Raw genomic sequence first — 19,420 nt, forward strand, 5'->3', positions numbered from 1 at the left:
GGTCCGCTGAGGGTTTCTTTAGGAGGGGGTTGACCTCGGCGTGTTTCCAGTCGTCAGGGAATAAGGCGGTCGCCAGGGAGCGGTTGATGGTTTGGCGGAGCATGGGTGCGATGGTGTTGGCGGCTCTGTTGAAGATGTGGTGGGGGCAGGGGTCCGTGGGGGCCCCTGAGTGGATTGACTTCATTGTCTTCAGTGTGTCTTCGGTGGTGAGTGCTGTCCAGTCATCAATCGCTGGTTTCCGGTTGTCGGGGGTGGTTGGTGAGGGTTCAGTGTGTTGGTTGTCTTCGTCGAAGTTGTCGTAGATGCTCTTGATTTTGTGGTGGAAAAAGATGCTGAGTTTGTCGCAGAGGTCTTGTGAGGGAGGGATGTCGGTAGACTCGCTGGTGGGTTGGGCGAACTCCTTGATGATGCTGAAGAGTTCTTTGCTGTTGTGTGCGTGGGTGGAGATTCTGTCTTCAATCGCTTTTTTCCTCGTTTCTCTGATGAGTTGATGGTGGGCATTGGTGGCGGCTCTGAACTTGTTGCGGGCTTCTGTGGATTTGGTGTTTCTCCAGGCCTTTTCGAGGCGGCGGCATGTGCGCCTGGACTCTCGAAGTTCGGTGGTAAACCATCTGGCTTTCTTGGCACGGGTATTGTTGTTTTTCTTGAGGGGGGCTATGGTGTTGGTGCTGTCCGAGATCCATCTATGCAGGGTTCGGGCTGCGGTGTTGGGGTCGTCGTTTTCCGCGATGGTTGGGGTGGAGTTGTTGAGTGAGGAGGTGAGCTGGTCATCGGTGATTTTGGTCCAGTTTCTTTGTGGAAGCAGGTGCTGGTGTCTGTGGATGGTGGGTGTTCTGAAGGTGAAGTGGACGCAACGATGGTCGGTCCATGGGAGTTCGGTGGTGTGGCTGAAGGTGATGGAGTTTCCTGTAGTGAAGAGGGGGTCGAGGGTGTGTCCTGCTGAGTGCGTGGGCTCGGTCACGATCTGGCGGAGTCCAATGTTGTGGAGGTTGTCCAGGAGGGATGTGGTGTTGGGGTCCAGTTGATTGTCGAGGTGGAAGTTGAGGTCTCCCAGCAGGGTGTAGTTGGTGGATGCGATGGCCTGAAGGGAGATAATGTCCGTAATGGAGTTGGCGAAGGGTCCGCGGGGTCCAGGAGGTCGGTAGATGAGGGTTCCTCGGAGCGCGGCGGAGGGGCTGGCCAGTATCTTGAAGTGAAGGTGTTCCATCAGTTCTGTGGACTCGTCAGAGAGTGTGCTCAGGCGGAGGCTGGATTTGTGGATGATGGCGATTCCTCCTCCTGGGTGGATGGGGCGGTCCTTCCTGGAGCAAGACCACTGACTCATTGTCAGTGAAATTGCTCTCCCACCCTCGCAGCTCCACCATTAAGTGAGGTGCCCCTGCCCCTGCACTCTTGAGTGTTGGTGATCGAGGCCCTCCTCCACCCGCAGGTTTCCCTGCGCCTCATCCCTGGTGGTCCAGTGGACCTCTGTCTCCTTTCTTTCTTTCTGCTCCTTCACTCCTTTTTCTCCCCTTTCTATCTTTAACCTTTCTGCACCTCTGCTCTTTTGCGCCTTATTTCTGCCCATTTCCCTTTCTCTCCGTCTGCTCCTTCACTCGTTTTTTTCCCTTTCTATCTTTCACCTTCCTGCACCTCTGCTCTTTTGTGCCTTATTTTTGCCCATTTTCCCTTTCTCTCCCTCTGCTCCTTCACCCGTTTTCACTCGTTTTTTACCCTTTCTATCTTTCTCCTTTCTGCTCTTTTCTGCATCTCTGCTCTTTTGTGCCTTATTTCTGCTTATTCTCCCTTTTTTCTTTATCCCTTCTTTCCTCCCTTTACCTTTCCCCGCCGCTGCTGCCCCCGCGGCCCCTCCCCCCCCCAGCACAACCGGCCCAATCCAGCTCCCCTCCCCGCTCCCGCCTCCCAGCTGTCCAGCCCTCCCCGACCCCTACTTAATGGCGGCCACTGCGGGGACAGGCGAGCAAGACCACTGACTCATTGTCAGTGAAATTGCTCTCCCACCCTCGCAGCTCCACCATTAAGTGAGGTGCCCCTGCCCCTGCACTCTTGAGTGTTGGTGATCGAGGCCCTCCTCCACCCGCAGGTTTCCCTGCGCCTCATCCCTGGTGGTCCAGTGGACCTCTGTCTCGTTTCTTTCTTTCTGCTCCTTCACTCCTTTTTCTCCCCTTTCTATCTTTCACCTTTCTGCACCTCTGCTCTTTTGCGCCTTATTTCTGCCCATTTCCCTTTCTCTCCCTCTGCTCCTTCACTCGTTTTTTTTCCCTTTCTATCTTTCACCTTCCTGCACCTCTGCTCTTTTGTGCCTTATTTTTGCCCATTTTCCCTTTCTCTCCCTCTGCTCCTTCACCCGTTTTCACTCGTTTTTTTACCCTTTCTATCTTTCTCCTTTCTGCTGTTTTCTGCATCTCTGCTCTTTTGTGCCTTATTTCTGCTTATTCTCCCTTTTTTCTTTATCCCTTCTTTCCTCCCTTTACCTTTCCCCGCCGCTGCTGCCCCCGCGGCCCCTCCCCCCCCAGCACGACCGGCCCAATCCAGCTCCCCTCCCCGCTCCCGCCTCCCAGCGTCTTGTGGGTCTACTAAGAACTCTCGCGGCCACCTGTGTGACACTAACCTCCTCTATTCCGCTCTCCTGTTTGTTTCAGGTGCCATTTTGGTGGTGCTTCGTCTGCCGTGATGCCGGGAGAGCAATTCCACTATTATTTGCTTCCTTCTTGTGGCTGTGGGGTTCTCTTGTGGTCAGCGTGTGCGCCGGATATTCCGACGACCTTGGCTGTCTTTATCTTCCTGAACAGGCTCGTTTCGCTGTCTAAAATTCGCCGTTGTATGCCTCGGGGTTACGGAGGTAACGGACCTAGGCACCCGTCCTCATTGCCGTCCAAGCCACGCCCGATAGAAGTGTCCTTATGTATTGCAGAAACATGTCAACCTAGAAACCACTCTGGCAGGTATTTGTTAAAACTGCCTTATTTTGCATTGTTTTTAACCTTGGGCATTTGAGTGATAATAATAAACACAATGCTTCCTTCATTTACCCAATGTTAAGTCACTTTTTTGACAAATAAATTCATACCCTGCAATTTTTTCACCCATCACGAATCACCACCAGCTGACATCTAGAGGGCTATCCAGTGACTCATAATTTGATGTGGGACATTACCATCAGGTCCTTGTGTTGATCATTTATGCTTCACGATGGACGTGCCAAGAGGAGGCCCAGATGATGACTAGGGCGGTATTGAGCGGTGACTGATGGGTATCCTTATTCCTAAGGAGACTTTTTCGCTCATACACACATAGATTCTTTAGGTTTTTTGGATCATTGTTCCTTTGAGGTAGATAGGTTTTTCTAGACCCGTGGACATTTCTTGTGTAGTATAGACAAACAATATAAGACACTTACTCAAAAAAAACAGGTAGGATTAAAGTAATTTGAACCTGGTTACCTCCCACGGCTTTCTGAATAGCGCTGTCACCGGGCGGCCTCGATTTCTGTGTTTACAACACAGCGTGATGGTGAACACCCAGACATATGCAGATGAGCCCAAGCTGAATAGTTCAGCGGGGGCTCGGCTGAGGTCTACAGAAGTGCCTTGGCTGTCAGAGACAGGCTGCCGGCACCAGGGCTTCATGAGTACCGGTACTCTCCTCGGCAGTGGAGAAGTGTCGGTACTCAGAGTGATAAAACTAAGAAGTGCCAGTCATCAGTACCGGTGAGTACCGGCCCATTTAAAGCACTGGTGAAGATACTAGGAACCCAGCATATGTGCCAGCCATGCATGCCAAGGTAGATCTGGGGAGTACTGTGTACCGTGTGCGTGCATGATGTGACCAAAAGAGCTCACGCATGTCCACGAAGTTGGACTCTGAGGGACTTTCCCGGTATTCATGCTTTCACTAGACTGGCGCAGGGCTGGAAGAAACATACATCATACATAGGACACTCGAAAGGAGACACAATGTTTTAGAGGACAGGCGAGAAAAAGAAAACCCAGTGGGACCAAAGAAGACTGAGCCTGGGTCTGAACTACGAACCTGTGCTCCACCTGAGTGTAACCCGTGGGACTGGGTCACCTGTGGGATAAATCAAATCTGCCATAGGAAGTTGGGGAAAGAAAGGGTTAGGGTGTGACGATGGCGTGCCTCTCCAAACATTGTAATTTCCCTGGTGTTCCCTAAAATGTGATCACGCTACTTGGAAAAAGCGGCAGCTATTACAATAGAAATAAATCGAAATATCACTGCTCAAACCTATTTAAAAAGAATAACTCACACCAGACTAGCCTCTCTCTACAGGTACCCCGAGGACATTAACAGATCTACATGAACCAAAGAATCCACATAGAGCAGGTCCAATCCCAAGCAGCACCCTTGCACCACCGTCTCTGCTGATAACACCTTCCACATGGCCTTCAGCTCCCCAAAGCGTCGCTCATCCTATCACTCCCTGTACAAAAGCAAGCCCGTCGCCTCTTCTGTTCACAGACGGATCCATGGAGGCAGCAGTCTGGGAAAATGTTCTGTGCCATCCTAAACAGAGGCCTCCGAGCACACATCAAAGGGGCCAACTAGGTTTCTTGGCCAACCAAAGAATAAATAACCCACAAATACACTTCACACGCCTCATAAACAAATACGCCCACAGAGAACAGAAAGGGAAAATGTGTGCATGCACTGTACATTTGGAAGATGCGCTTGGCAGAGTTTGAAATACTGTACTGTTACTAGAACTACTCAAGGTCAGTACAGGGTAAGGGCTAATAATTCAAGCAATCTACTTTCAAAAGAAACAATTCAAAGTTTGACTCCTAACAGTAACAAGGGGTGAGGCGGGCTGAGACGTGGTGAGACAGGGTGAACAGGGGTGAGATGGGGTGAGTTGGAGCGAGAACAAGGGGAAGGGGTGAGATGGGGTGAGTCGGGGCGAGAACAAGGGGAAGGGGTGAGATGGGGTGAGTCGGAGCAAGAACAGGGGGAAGGGCTGAGATGGGGTGAGTCGGAGCGAGAACAGGGGGAAGGGCTGAGATGGGGTGAGTCGGAGCGAGAACAGGGGGAAGGGCTGAGATGGGGTGAGTCGGGGCGAGAACAGGGGGAAGGGCTGAGATGGGGTGAGACGTGGTGAGACAGGGTGAACAGGGGTGAGATGGGGTGAGTCGGAGCGAGAACAGGGGGAAGGGGTGAGATGGGGTGAGTCAGAGCGAGAACGGGGGGGAAGGGGTGAGATGGGGTGAGTCGGGGCGAGAACAGGGGGGAAGGGGTGAGTCGGGGCGAGAACAGGGGGAAGGGGTGAGATGGGGTGAGTCGGAGCGAGAACAGGGGGGAAGGGGTGAGATGGGGTGAGTCGGGGCGAGAACAGGGGGGAAGGGGTGAGTCGGGGCAAGAACAGGGGGAAGGGCTGAGATGGGGTGAGTCGGAGCGAGAACAGGGGGGAAGGGGTGAGATGGGGTGAGTCCGAGCGAGAACGGGGGGGAAGGGGTTAGATGGGGTGAGTCGGGGTGAGAACAGGGGGGAAGGGGTGAGTCGGGGCAAGAACAGGGGGAAGGGCTGAGATGGGGTGAGTCGGAGCGAGAACAGGGGGGAAGGGGTGAGATGGGGTGAGTCCGAGCGAGAACGGGGGGGAAGGGGTGAGATGGGGTGAGTCGGGGTGAGAACAGGGGGGAAGGGGTGAGTCGGGGCGAGAACAGGGGGAAGGTCTGAGATGGGGTGAGTCGGAGCGAGAACAGGGGGGAAGGGGTGAGATGGGGTGAGTCGGGGCGAGAACAGGGGGGAAGGGGTGAGTCGGGCGAGAACAGGGGGAAGGGCTGAGATGGGGTGAGTCGGAGCGAGAACAGGGGGAAGGGGTGAGATGGGGTGAGTCGGGGCGAGAACAGGGGGGAAGGGGTGAGTCGGGCGAGAACAGGGGGAAGGGCTGAGATGGGGTGAGTCGGAGCGAGAACAGGGGGGAAGGGGTGAGATGGGGTGAGTCGGGGCGAGAACAGGGGGAAGGGGTGAGATGAGGTGAGTCGGGGCGAGAACAGGGGGGAAGGGGTGAGTCGGAGCGAGAACAGGTGGGAAGGTCTGAGATGGGGTGAGTCGGAGCGAGAACAGGGGGGAAGGGGTGAGATGGGGTGAGTCGGGGCGAGAACAGGGGGAAGGGGTGAGATGAGGTGAGTCGGGGCGAGAACAGGGGGGAAGGGGTGCGTCGGAGCGAGAACAGGTGGGAAGGGGTGAGATGGGGAGACAGGGTGAGAGGGATGAGATGGGGTGAGATGGCGTGAGACAGGTGAGAAGGGGTGAGACGGGATAGAAGGGGGAAAATGGGTGAGACGAGTGAGATGGAGTGGAAAGTGGTGAACAGGGTAGAAGGGTGATGCTGCCTTTGCCCAACTTTATTTAACTATAAATGAACAACCTTCCACTCGCTTTAATGAATCATCAACACTGCGATTACTATTGAAAAAACAAAGATTAGCTTTCTGCTCGGTGCAGATGATCTGATATTCCACCCACAACAGAACAAACACTACAGCATTACAAAACAATGGCGACCTCTAGTGCTTGAACAGACCCAACACAATAAAGAAAGTACCTGAAGTAAAAGACCGCCTCTATGGGTTTAAGATCAACCTGGAATCCATTGAACACCCAAGAAACTGTGTATATTTTGGACTAACATTAAAAGTTTAGTCATGAAATGCTTCCAAGTGAAGGACAGGGAAGCATTCTGTGCTACAATTGGCAAGGTCTTAGTTATGAATTCAAAATTTGCAAACATGCTTGACAAGAATTTTCCATTCTGTTCAGGACACGGAGGTGAGGATTATGCTTCTCTTTTCTTTACTACTTTTTAACAGCAGCCAATCACAATAAAAGTTTATAAAATACTACATTTCCCATAATACTATATTATCACATGACCAAGCAAAGAGCCACTGCCCTATATAACCTCTCTGCCTCGTCATAGTATCCTCTTTTTTGTACAGGCCTCAGAAGAAACAGTTAATGCAGTCTGAAACTAGACAACGCTAAAAAACTTTCAAAATCAGGATCCTGCAACGAATCCCTCCTCAGGAACAGCAAATTAGAGACTCAACCTAGGTCAGCTTCGTAACTCCGTCCAGCGGGAATCGACAAACATCCGAGAGCGATCTGAACGTCCCCACGGGAAAGCAACTTCTCACCAATCCAGGGATCCAAGAGTCCAGGAACTTCTGCCACTCCATCAATCATTTGCCCTCAGAACCTGTTATAAAACAAAACGGAAGCCGTAAAACTGACCCCACCACACATGTCACAATGCAGGGACATTCAAAATTGGGAGGGAACAGTAGGAAATAGATCCATTTCATAAATAAACTGTACAATATATATAGCATGGGTGGGATAATCCTCGCCTCTGTGTCCTTAATAGAATTGGAAATTCTTGTCACAAATATTTGCAAATTTTGAATTCTATGTTAGGACCGGATTGCTTCCATCAACTCTTGTCTATGGTTGTTTATAATATGAAAAATATTTTCTGAATGTATATATGAATGTTCAAATGAATACTAATTTTGATATCAATTTTGAACTAAAATGTATATTGTGTGGTTGAAATAGAGATATATGAACCACAACAAACGTATAATCTAAAATATCATTAATCAATAAAATGAAAATAATTTCTAAATATTCATGTGTGACAATTTTGGTCTATGTGTGACGGGTTTTGTTAACTTGGTGGGGTGTTACATGTTACTATTAGACCTAGATCTGCTTATGTCAATTGTTTGACTGACCTGGCTATAGACCTTTACTTAAAGTGTTTCTTTCCCTATGTATAGCGAGTCTACTAGATATATAGGGGTCCCCTTTCATCAAATTAAGGACCGGAGGCTCCGATCATGCTTTTTTAAAGCTTAGCCCCACAACAGAAGCAACATCAACTATTGGTTTACAATAGATTGCCTTGAATACAGACTCTGCCGACCAGTTGACAGAAAATTAATCACCAAAGAGTAATCTGCTCTAACGGGATCAGCACCCCGTTCACAGCACCAGCCACACCAACGTTTCCAAGTGGAATGATACCGCTTGTGGGTGCTGGTAGACCAGGCTTGACTGATGAAATGGTTAGCCTCCTGCGAAAAGCCCTGGAACACTCCATGTGTCCCGGAAACACTTCAAGCCACTAGAGAGAGGTGCCGTAACAAGTTCAACGGATGAGGGGGCCCTCGGGTCAAGAAGGAGATTCCAATTAAATGGAAGAAGGATTGGACAGACACAAGTGAACTCCAGGAGGACTGGGAACCAGGCCTGCACTCTCCAAAAGGGCATCAGCAACACCAGTGCCGCTCGTTGACAACGCAATTGCGCCAGCACCCTGGGAGTCATCGAGAACGGAGGAAACGCATAACACAGACTGGGAGTGTTAAAAGTTAGGCTGCAAACGTCAACATTATCGGCGCCATCTTGCTCTTCTTGAACCCATTCGTGCACGTAAGCGGCAGCCATTTTGAGCACCATGGCCTCCCTGCCCCTCGCTGATAGCCAGCGCGTCTCTCTCTCTCCCTCAACCTGGCAAGCACCCCCCCCCCGCTCTCACATGCCTTCAGTCGTAAACCCTTCTTCAGCGCAGCTCTGTCCCGGAATCCCATCCTGTTCCCAGCGCGACACCTCCCTTCACTCCTTTCATGGTCCCAGGCCCTTTGATACAAACCCCCTTTCCTGCGCGCCCGTTTGTCTTCCTCGTTCCCAGGCCGCCACCTGGCCCTGCGGATACTGTTTATTGCCCCCCCCCGTACAGTAGGAAGCTTCCCCCATTAAAGGGCCCTCGAATTGATCAAAGCCCCCACCCTATGATATCCGATCAACCCCACACATTCCGTGAATCGGCGGAATGTCCAGCTGCGCGATAATCAACACCTATTGTGACCGGGGTGGGGACTTCAACTGTAAATGTGTGTGGGAACGGGCCTGAAGGGGAGATTCCGAGGATGTCCTTTCATACTTCAAAGCATTACAAGAATGTGTTACCTGCAATAAAGATCATAAAACTGTGTATAAGAGGCCAGGCCTCAGAGATGCGGTTAGAGCACCTCGTGACGATACTGGCTGTCCGAACTGATGTGTTCTCCTCCGGAGAGAATAAACCCTTGTTTCCTGCCTTCCAGTCTCCAGCGCCTGCCTCTTCATTGGTTAATATCTTGTGGGTTTAAGAGGCGACACCGCCGGGCACTACTTAAGGATCTTTTATACTGATTGGTAGCCTGACCTTTTTACAATTGGCGTCCCAAGCGTGGGGCCCATCAGCGACACGTGGATCCAGTGGGAGAGGTCCTGACGACAGAGTGAATGACTGCAACGATCGGGAGTGCACCTGTCCGATAGACCCTCGTCTGACAGCCGATCATCCGAACTTCACTGGTTCCGAACAGACCTCTCTCGAGTGATCTACGGTCCTGACTGGGAACCATCAGGAGTGCCGCGAGGATTACGAAGAAAAGAGGACGATCGGGCGCTGGATTCGGAAGACAAGAAACTGTCCATGCGGTCCGGGTAAGGTCGTGTAAACACGACGAATTGCGAAATGATTGTTCAATTGTTTAGAAAATACTAGTATTACTCTTTGTTGATTTATTTGGAGATTCGCTGTCTGCAAACGGAGAAACAACAGGCTCTCTCTTTGCAAGCAGTGAAGGATAGGTAACGCAGCCGTCGTGCCTATCTTTCTCCCCCACTGATTAATTATTTGAACCTGAACTATTGTTCCCAGACTGTTTTCTGGAGATTCTCTGTCTGCAAACTGGAAGGCACCCCCGCCCCCCTTTTTTTGCAGATAGTGAAAGGGTAGGTAACGCAGACCTTTGCGGGCCTACTTATTCTCCCCACTGAATTGTTTTGATTGACCGAACGTTGACTATTTGATATTGGTTCATGAGGTATTCACTGCCTGCAAACAACGTAGAATAGGAATATTCTGTCTAGTCTTTACGCGCAGTGATAAGATAGGCAGTGCTGACTTTTGTCCCCGTTGTGATCCGTCATGTCTGTCTTCTCCCCACTGATTGGTAGCCTGTTTAGCCCGGACCGCTTATTAGAGATGAACCATCCGGCTCCACTGGAGGGCACCCCTAATAAGGACATGTTCATGAAGCATGGATTGATCGCTATAGCCTATAACAAGCTGTGGCATAAATATACGAAAAAGGATCGAGAAAGTCAGTGCCCACTGATAGGATCCTTTGATGATGACAGAATAAACGCGCTAGAAGCAGCCCTCGGTAAAAACAAGACAACGCCCACTATGCTCGATAGTTTCGGCATGTGGCGCAAAGAAACTGAACAACGTAAAAAGAAAACTGAGAGTAGGTTGGGAAAAGAGCTGCGAAAAGCAGCCCACCTAGCTGCTCAGAAACTAGAAGGAGAGATAAAGGAAAGAGAGAAAGCCAAACAGAAACTAGAAATGGAAACATCAAGCCAGTGTCCGGTTAGAACGTCCCCCATGCTCTACCCTGATTTACCCTCGAAACAACGAGCCAACGATGATCTGCTGTTAGGTCCTCCGACCATCTACATGCCCCCTCCATATGCCCCTTCCCAACCCTTAGCACAGCACTCACCACCCCCAGGTACAAACGAAGGTAGCGCCACAGCTTCGGCCCCCATGGCCTCTGTGCCGGCCGAACCCCTTGTATTAAATACTACGCAAACGACAACGTTAGGCGACCCTGAGACCCGAAGGGCTGGTTCTGCAAGAACAAACAGACTAAGCAAAGATGAGCGAACAGGGATCGACAAGATAGCAAGGACACTGGTAGAAAGGAAGGAAGATGAAGAGTATATCACGGATATGTTTAACTCGTATACAGGGAGTCACAGACGACATTTTACCGTACGACTGTGTTACCATGTCTTGAACGCATACGAGGACCGATATCGAGACAAAGGTCCCGAGAGCCTAACGACTCTGTACCGGAAGGTCGATATCGGGGATGAGGGCGAGTGTGATGTGACGGACCTCCTTACGCGTACGCTTGAGGTTTCCCGCCACCTCACTGAACGAGAATCGGGAACTAAACCCACGACATCCGTAGCGACCGAACCACAAACTGAGCAATCTAACACCATGATGCCGATACGAGAGGCTGCCCCTTACTGGGTTCCTCCACGAGGTGCAGGGACTAACGATGATGCAAACCACCAAGATGCAAAAGGAAGGGTAGTGTACAACTGGGTCTACCAGCCATGGGACCGGCAAGAGATTCTGACATTCCGGAAATCTCTGCCTGACCTACGTAAAAACCCCACTGCCTTCTATACTGAATTGGGTACAGCCCTAGGTTCAACGATTATGACCCTGGCTGACATCGACTTGTTTTTCGGGTTATGTCTACCAGCTGATGTGTGGAAGCAAATCCGGAAAGTCGACCACCTTGAGCTGTTTGGACATACCTGGTCACAACTCGATAACATTGATAAACAACGAGGACCTGGACAAAAGCCTTTGAAATCCATTCTAGACCTTCCAGATAAAATCGTACAGAAATTAAAAACCCTGATTCCAGAAAAGAAAGTGGACTGGTCGATAGTAACGGCCTGTCGCCAGAAACCCCAGGAGGATGTATCGGAATACTTCTCCCGGTTTGAAACGGTGTTCTCCAATTACAGCGGCCAGGACATGACCACTGCAACCGGACACCATCTGTTTGTCCAGAATTATGTTAAGGGTCTGTCGTCGGAGGTCTCCCAGAAACTGCAGGCTAGCGAGAGTAGTTGGGCAGCCTCCAAACCTACGGCTATCCTCCAGATGGCCCAATATTATGAACATCAGAAAAATGAAAACGATAGGGCAACAGAGAAAAAGAAGAAGGACTTGAAAGAGAGGGTGATGATTGCCCAACTGCAAGGGGTGACTATAGGACGAGACCAATACCGGGGAAACTATCAGACGAACGTCCCTAAGGCTGCATTTCCCCAGGACCGCACTTTGACTCCCCACAGTGGACGTACAGACCTTAGAGAGGACCAGTGTGCTTTCTGCAAAGGAACTGGCCATTGGAAATCCCAGTGCCCAGTTCTTCTGGAAATAATCAGAAACAAAGACCCCAAGGACATAGCAAGTGGACCGAGAAATAAGGGACAACAGCGAGGGCCCCCAAATGACACGACTAACGACAGATCGGGCAGACCAAATACATTTGATCGACCCAGACAGAACCAATACCAGCAATCTGACTACGATGACGCCCACAACTTTGCATAGGACTGCCAAGGGCAAGGGAGGGATCCAGTCGAGCTCTATGTTGACCAGCAAGGCCCTTACGTCACTGCTAAGGTCCTGGGTACCAAGTCTCCATTTCTGGTGGACACTGGCGCAACACGTAGTGCGTTATCTAAACGACTGATTCCAAGGGCACCCTTGTCTGGCTCACTTATAACATCGACAGGTTTCGATGGAACGCCCTCCACTAACCCCTTGTCCGCCCCGATCCTCTTTGACGTAGAAAACAACACCACTGACACCACGTTTTTGCTTTCCTCCAATAGCCCTGACGCCATTATGGGACTTGACTTATTGAAACACTTCCGAGCGACGATCAGATGTTCTCAAGACGGAGTTCGAGTTTTCCTTTACGACAACCCCGTTCTGCTTAGACATTGCCCTCCCCGACGCATGTTTTCCATCACCGACTCTGACACATCCCTGCTTGACACTCTGCCTCCGTATCTGTGGGCCAAGGCGGATTCGGACGTAGGGCGCATGTTGATTGACCCAGTGCACATTACTGTCCGACCAGACGCAACACTCCCAAAACTTCCACAATATCGGATATCGCCCGAGGGCGAGAAGGCATTGGTAAAGATTATTCAGTCACTGATAGACGCAGGAGTGGTAGAGGAAGTGGTTAGCAACGTTTGCAACAGCCCTATCTTGCCCATCATCAAGAAACAGGGAGAGGGAGATGAGAAAGCATACTGTTTTATCATTGACCTTCGAGAGATCAACAAAGTGGTGGTACCCCAGTACCCTGTGGTCTCAGACATCACCACCATCCTGACTTTGATTCCTTCTACTGCCACCACCTTCACTGTCATTGACCTCAAAAACGCATTCTTTTCCATCCCCATCCACCCAGACAGCCGATATCTCTTCGGCTTCACCCTAAAAGCCCGCTCATATAGGTTCTGCCGAGCACCCCAGGGCTACACAGAAAGCCCTAGCATCTACAGCCAGGCCCTCAAGAGACAACTGGATCAAGTCCAGTTACCCGATGGAGTGGTGTTAGTGCAATATGTCGATGACATCCTTTTGGCAGCCGACACCACTCCATTAGCAGTTACAGCCACCATTCAACTCCTGCACTTCCTTGCGGAAAATGGCCACAAGGTCTCCAAGAAAAAGTTGCAATTCTGCCAACCCCAGGTCACTTACCTAGGCCACCTTTTGTCCAAAGAAGGAAGGAAACTCACTCCCGACCGGATCCAAACCATTCTCGAAACTCCTGTCCCTAAAACCCAGAAACAGGTTCGCTCCCTACTAGGCCTCACCTCCTTCTGCCGACAGTGGTTACCAAACTTTAGCCTCATTGTGAAACCGCTGCTTTCTCTGCTAGGTAAAGACGTCCCCTTCCCACTCCCTTGGACCCCTGAGTGTCAAACCTCCTTCACGGAACTACGAGATGCCCTTTGTTCGGCCCCTGTCCTAGGTACCCCTGATTACAAAAAGCCCTTCTCCCTTTACACCCACGAAAGGGAGGGGTGCGCTTTATCTGTCCTGACCCAGGCCATTGGCCCAAAGCAACGACCGTGCGCTTACTTCTCTGCCACTCTTGACCCTGTAGCCAGAGCCTTGCCTGCCTGCCTTCGAGCTGTAGCTGCTGCTGCAATCTCTATCCGACAGAGTGAGGGGATCGTACTCTCGAATTCCCTCACGGTACTGGTACCCCATGCAGTTGACACCCTCCTGAACCAAACCAAGACGCAACACCTGACGAGTGCACGACTGACTGGATACGAACTGACTTTGCTTGCACCCCATGTCGCCCTGAAAAGATGCACCACACTGAACCCGGCAACTCTGTTACCCTTACCAGAGAACGATCCCAATGTGCACCCTGTACATGACTGCGTGACTCTTACGGACGAACAGACTAGAAGTAGGGTTGACCTCAGAGACACGGCTTTCCCTGACCCTGACGGAGAGCTGTGGGTGGACGGTTCTTGCATCAAACTCCCCGATGGCACCACTTCCGCTGCCTATGCAGTCACCACGGCTCGAACTGTAGTCGAGACAGCCCGCATCACGCAACGATCTGCCCAGGCAGCGGAACTGATTTCCCTGACACGAGCCTGCATTCTGGCAGCAGGAACCACAGCGAACATTTACACCGACAGCCAGTATGCCTTCGGGGTGGTTCACCATTTTGGGCTCCTTTGGAGGGAAAGGGGATTCTTGACCTCACACGGCACCCCCATTTTGCACGGGGATCTAGTCTCCGCCTTGATCGAAGCTGTCCTTCTCCCCAAAAAGCTTGCAGTCGTCAAATGCCAGGCACACAAAAAGGTGACAGACATCATTGGGCAGGGAAATGCGCTAGCCGACATCACTGCCCGAACGACAGCTGAAAATAGGACGACAACACGTATGTATGTGACCAGGTCACAAGCAGAAAAATGGACTGACGCAAGGGACACTATTAGAGACATTCAAACGGCTAGCACACAACACGAGCTGACTGAATGGACACGGGTGGGATTAAAAGATGACGAAGGCTGCTGGCGGACAAGAGACACAAACAAATGGTTGCTAGCTGACTCGTACCTGATTCCCATACTGGCTATGGCACACTCCCCTGCCCACATAGGATCAGCCCCCATGATTGAACTTGTCTCCAGAGTTTGGCACAATGATAAAATCACAGACTCCGCCAAACGCCTGGTCCAACAATGCTTGATATGCCTGCAACACAACCCCGGGAAAGGAACTGTAGTACCCCGGGGAGGATTTGGGGTCCCAAATCACCCATTTGAAGTCCTGCAGATGGACTACATCCAGCTAGACAGGTGCCAAGGCCTGAAATATGTACTTGTCTTGGTGTGCGCATTTAGCAAATGGGTGGAAGCATACCCAACCCGTGACAACACTGCTATGGCCACTGCAAAAGTACTGTTAAAGGAGTTTTTCCCCCGTTACGGCCTTTGTCGTATTTTATGGAGCGATAATGGCCCCCACTTCATAGCCGAAGTCATCCAGTTCATCTTAAAGGGGTTGGGCATCAAGCAGAAATTCCACGCAGTCTTCCACCCCCAGTCTGCTGGACTTGTTGAGCGACACAATGCCACACTAAAGCTTAAACTGGCCAAGATAGTGGCTACCACGGGTCTGAAATGGCCAGACGCCCTCCCACTGGCATTGCTATCGATGCGTTCCACCCCCACCAGACATCACTTAACACCTTATGAAGTTGTTTTCGGTCGACCCATGAGTGTCTGGTCTGCACCGAAACCAACTTCCATTCATGACGTCCCGGACGTCCTAATGTCTGATTATCTGTATAAATTGACTGAAACTCTGTCTGTCATTCATCAGCAGGTGCAGCAGGCCATCCCCGATGCTTCCAGGGGTCCGGGTCACGCCATCCAACCTGGAGATTTCGTGCTGATCCGAAACTTTCAGCGGTCGAAGAGTTTGGAACCCCGGTGGACGGGCCCCTGGCAAGTGTTAATCACCACCCGGACGGCTCTTCGTGTGGAGGGGAAACGGCACTGGCTGCACGCACACCACTGTAAGAAGGTCTCCTCGACCCTGGCCACGACAGAAAACATCGACAACCAAGAAGAGCTCCTGAACAAAGACCGACCGTCGCTAACCTGCTATCCAGATACCAAAGCACTTGAACTTTCAAAATTCTCTGATCCCACTGTGCCATCCAGAGAAGGGTATTTCCTGCGTCGAAAGGAGGGAGCTTCGGCTAAGTAGACCACGAACTAAGTTAAATCTCAGAACGGTGACCCAAAGCAACCAAGGGTTACCTGGAGAGAAGCTAAATTAAGTCTGTGGTTCTGCCCACTACCGAGCACCTTGAAGATGAAGATGATGGAAGCGCCAGATAAGAAGATGATGGAAGCGCCAAATAAGAAGATGATGGAGGCAACAGGAAATATCCACTACAGAAACCCAAGAACAGACAGACTCCACAGCTCAAAGACAATTGCACTCTTCATCACAATCCTTTTCTGCTTTCTCCTCATGACCACACTCTGGATTGTGGAAGAAAATGCACCTGCACACGAAACATTCCTGACCACTGCTCAGCCTACCACCATGAAGGAACATTATCTGATTTCGCTTTCTCCTCAACTCAGAGAGAGGCGAAAGGAGTTTTGGAATAACTCTTTCGTACAGCTCCTTCACCAGCACAATCTCGCCACCAATGCCACCAACTGTTGGATCTGTGGGTTGCTACCCCACGTCACTGGACACTCGATACCATTCATCCCTTCACCCTTCTCAGTTCATGGCTCCTGCCTTGCTTGGCTGATCCTCCTGCAAGAAAGCTATAAGGACAATGCCACCTCCAGCAAAACCGTAACGCATTTCTTCCACGGGGTCTGGCGAAACAAAACAAAGGCACACTTCTGCCCGCAGACCTCCAACGACTCAATCCACATGGACATCCCTGCTAAAGAACGAATTGAAATGCAGGTGTTCAACAACCCAACCAGACCCACCTTCTCCTACCTGCGGAAACGAACGGCTGCCACTCTGACTGTGGCCCTGTCAGTCATCAACGTCACAGGCCACATGTGCATAGAAGGACATGGGACACAGCTGGTGGGCCGCAGTGCTTGCCGTTTTACCAGAACTTTGGACTCCACGGATCCACCTTCCTTTGTGTCGTCCCCAAACATGTATTTCGTCTGCGGCACAAAGGCCTACACCTGGCTCCCCAAAGGCTGGGGGGGCACTTGTTTCATCTCCTTCATCCTTCCTCCGACTTATGTGGCCCCAGCGAATCATCATAGACAAAAACGAGCCAAGGACATTGAGCAAGCCGACTCAACAGGAGCGCAGTTCCTTGATGCTATGAAGGGACTTGTTCCCCTCTGGGGCCCGATGGCAAACAGCCGTGCCATCCGACATCTGACTCAGGCAGTTGAGACAACAATGAACATCACAGCTTGTATCTTTGCTAACAACACTGCCGAGCTTCAAGCGGTCCGCTTGGTGGCCCTCCAGAACCGCCTTGTCCTAGATGTGGTTCTTGCGGACCGTGGTGGAGCATGCCGCATTATTGGGTCCAGCTGCTGTACATACATACCGGACAACTACTCACCCTCAGTGTACAAAGCCATCGAACATCTTCACAGACTCTCTTCAGAAGTCCACCAGGATCAGGAAGAATGGTCGCTTGGTGGTTGGTTCTGGAACACCGTTAAGAACTGGGGCTGGAGACTGTTCACCATTATCCTGATTCCTGTAGTTGTAATATGCGGTCTATGCTTAGGAATTCAATGTCTGCCACCTCTGTGTTCACTATGTACAAATTGTATTTGCCCTAAGACTGTGGACTTTGGAAACGAACGCATGGGAGCATTATATGATGCCGAGGTTAGGAATTTGATGAAGATTGACATTGAGTAGGCAAGTTGGCTAGATATGTTGAAAAGGGAGGACTGTTAAAAGTTAGGCTGCAAACGTCAACATTATCGGCGCCATCTTGCTCTTCTTGAACCCATTCGTGCACGTAAGCGGCAGCCATTTTGAGCACCATGGCCTCCATGCCCCTCGCTGATAGCCAGCGCGTCTCTCTCTCTCCCTCAACCTCGCAAGCACCCCCCCCCGCTCTCACATGCCTTGAGTCGTAAACCCCTCTTCAGCGCAGCTCTGTCCCGGAATCCCATCCTGTTCCCAGCGCGACACCTCCCTTCACTCCTTTCATGGTCCCAGGCCCTTTGATACAAACCCCCTTTCCTGCGCGCCCGTTTGTCTTCCTCGTTCCCAGGCCGCCACCTGGCCCTGCGGATACTGTTTATTGCCCCCCCCCCTACAGTAGGAAGCTTGCCCCATTAAAGGGCCCTCGAATTGATCAAAGCCCCCACCCTATGATATCCGATCAACCCCACACATTCCGTGAATCGGCAGAATGTCCAGCTGCGCGATAATCCACACCTATTGTGACCGGGGTGGGGACTTCAACTGTAAATGTGTGTGGGAACGGGCCTGAAGGGGAGATTCAGAGGATGTCCTTTCATACTTCAAAGCATTACAAGAATGTGTTACCTGCAATAAAGATCATAAAACTGTGTATAAGAGGCCAGGCCTCAGAGATGCGGTTAGAGCACCTCGTGACGATACTGGCTGTCCGAACTGATGTGTTCTCCTCCGGAGAGAATAAACCCTTGTTTCCTGCCTTCCAGTCTCCAGCGCCTGCCTCTTCATTGGTTAATATCTTGTGGGTTTAAGAGGCGACACCGCCGGGCACTACTTAAGGATCTTTTATACTGATTGGTAGCCTGACCTTTTTACAGGAGTCCAGTGCTGAAGAAAAGCATCCATGGCTAGGGATTCTGGATCTGGGTACCAACTGAAGGTTGGAATCTGACGACTGAGACGTGCTGCAAACAGGTCCCCAGAGACGATTCAACACATGGAAACTCTGAGATGGAGCCTCGAATTGCTGAAATCCCGAAGATGTCGGGACTGCCAATCCGCTACTGTGTTGCTCTGGCCTGGGAGATATTCTGCCACCACTGAGATTCGGTGCTGTAGGCGAAAGTGGCAAACATCCTTGGCAATCTCCGCCTGAATGCAAGATTTTGTCCCACCAAATTTGTTCACATAGCAAACTACTGAGACATTGTCCATGCGAAGCAATATGCAGCAATCTGTCTTCACCGGCGAGAGACTGCGAATTGCAAAGGAACCTGCCATGAACTCAAGCAAGTGATGTGCAGGGAGAGTTCCTTCTGAGACCAGCGACCCGCTGTAGAAACTGGGTCGCACCTGTCTCCCCAACCCCAATGGCTGGTATCTGACTCGATCACAATGTCAGGTGTTGAGCCAAAGATAACCTTGCCATTCCAGGCGTCCCAGTGATCGAACCACTCACGAGTAACCAGTCACGAGTATTAGTAACTTGTCGAATAGTATGAGTGAGGCCATGCCAAAAGAAACGGAGTCTAGGACAGGCCCAGAGCATGTGAATGAGGTTTGCATCTGCTTCTTGACTGGATTTTCCCGTTATCGCATAAAAAAGGCGTAAGACTTGGTAGCATTAATTGCCAAGCCGGAAACTAGTTCAAAGCATTTAAAAATGGGGGGGATGGGATCCAAATTAAGGTCAAGATCTTTGAGAAAGAGGATCAGGTCATCAGCGCCTCCAGATGTATTTTACCAATATTAAGGCTCGAGCTTACAAGCGTACAGGTACAGGGGGTCTCCGCAAGCAACGTCACA

The 19,420-nt window shown here is 50.9% G+C and overlaps 1 long non-coding RNA gene across 1 annotated transcript in view; it reads right to left on the bottom strand.

Annotated features, from left to right (window-relative positions):
- Positions 1-19,420, bottom strand: part of LOC144815258 (uncharacterized) — a 438,302-nt gene that overhangs the window by 215,866 nt on the left and 203,016 nt on the right. The window contains exon 3 of the long non-coding RNA XR_013606922.1: positions 7,071-7,219. This is a non-coding gene — a long non-coding RNA (uncharacterized LOC144815258). The remainder of the gene's footprint in view (positions 1-7,070; positions 7,220-19,420) is intronic.

This window comes from Lissotriton helveticus, chromosome 1_1 (assembly GCF_964261635.1).
Source record: "Lissotriton helveticus chromosome 1_1, aLisHel1.1, whole genome shotgun sequence".
In the NCBI taxonomy this organism is placed as follows: Eukaryota; Metazoa; Chordata; class Amphibia; order Caudata; family Salamandridae; genus Lissotriton; species Lissotriton helveticus.